The sequence below is a fragment of the Frankliniella occidentalis genome, unplaced genomic scaffold (assembly GCF_000697945.3).
Source record: "Frankliniella occidentalis isolate FOCC.00 unplaced genomic scaffold, Focc_3.1 Scaffold336, whole genome shotgun sequence".
Classification (NCBI taxonomy): Eukaryota; Metazoa; Arthropoda; class Insecta; order Thysanoptera; family Thripidae; genus Frankliniella; species Frankliniella occidentalis.
Genome location: NW_026267459.1, coordinates 81,674 through 83,185, shown reverse-complemented (window position 1 = coordinate 83,185; position 1,512 = coordinate 81,674).

Below are 1,512 nucleotides of genomic sequence, written 5' to 3'. Positions count from 1 at the left end.
GGCCACGAGAGAGGCCGAGAGAGGCTCTCTCTGATTGGTCGAGGCTTTGTGATGGTCCGGGAGCAGACGATATTCCTCTTGTTCTTCTAATTCGGTAAATACCTCATTAATCCTCCGGTCCGAGTAGGGCTGATGCACTATATTTCACTCTTCACTTATACTCACAGGAGGTTCACACAGGTGGTTCAGTGGTTAAGGTGCTCTGAGTCCGCTTGGTTACCGCCACGCAGGACGGGCGGTTTGCGACTAAAGCTAGGCTGCACGGCGCCACCGCGCAGCTCCGTAGTTTTGCTGAGAGCAGCTTTTTTTTAAGAAAAACGCGGGGCAACATCGACCCTTCGCAAAAAATCTGAATTTTTCTTCTGAGGTTCGTATTATACCCCTAGACAACATATCCAAGTTTGAACCCGATCGGACATCCCTACGTAAAACGGCAAGAGGCGCAAGTTTCGCCTAACACTTTTTGCTTGTTTTCGTGTTAAAACGAAAAATCTCATTAAATCTCGCCCCAGGCAAGTTCTGGCCGAAAGCAAAGTGGTTTCCGAAGTAAAATGAGCTGGGAAATCCAAATCAGCTATCGGTTTTACGGCCAGGTGAAGTTTAGGGGTCGATATTAGGTAAAAGACACCATTTGCAGAGAAATGCCCAAATCTTGGGGTTTCTGTGTTCTTCAACGTACTTTTTTTTTTCTCTCACCGCCAAACTGCAGGGAAAGGACCAAAGTAACGTGTGTTGGCCATGGGAACCGTCTTACGCTGCCCCCGGGGTCTCCAGGGGCAGAAAACAGCAAAAATGGTCATTTTGGTGACAATTCAGCATACATTTTTACGATTCACATCGACCCTCTCCGCACTTGTTGGCTCCATCCCCGAAGTTTTTGAAGGTTTTATTTTGAGTGTTTTGGCTAAAATGTCGAAAATTTGCATTTTCTGGAGCTAGGACTGTCCGGGGCAGCAATCGACCACTGGTCTTCACGTAAAACTACGTCAAGAATCTGTTCCTGCCAGTGGAATTTCAATATTTCAACTCGGCAGCGTCGAGCACCACGACGTCGCCTGCATCCGACCAAGATGACCTAAGCAACCAGGCTACACTAAGTGCAGTTCGGTTGCCGACCTAGCAGGCGCCCTGCTGGATTTTGGCAAAATTTACGTTTTTCCCCGGTTTTGTCTTGAGCCGACCTGCCAGGCGCCCTAGGCTGCGGGGTTATCAAGCCAGGGAAGGGCACGTCTTAGCAGAACTACGTTGCGGCATCGTTTTCTTGACCAAAGTTGACTCGACAGTGTGTGTCTGAAGTGTGTAAAACTCTTGTAGATGTCTATCGCTATGGAGCTGACGCCACGCCAACGGCGTATTTGTAGCTTTCTTGGAATGAAAACGGTCCGTGAGGGGAGGGGAGGGGCACGCTTGCTGCTCGGCTGGCCTGTTCAACGAAAATCTTCTCGAATCTTTCCACTCTTCGCTTATTTTAACTTGTCGGGGAATAGCCTAGAAGCGACGCAACTGCGTTTC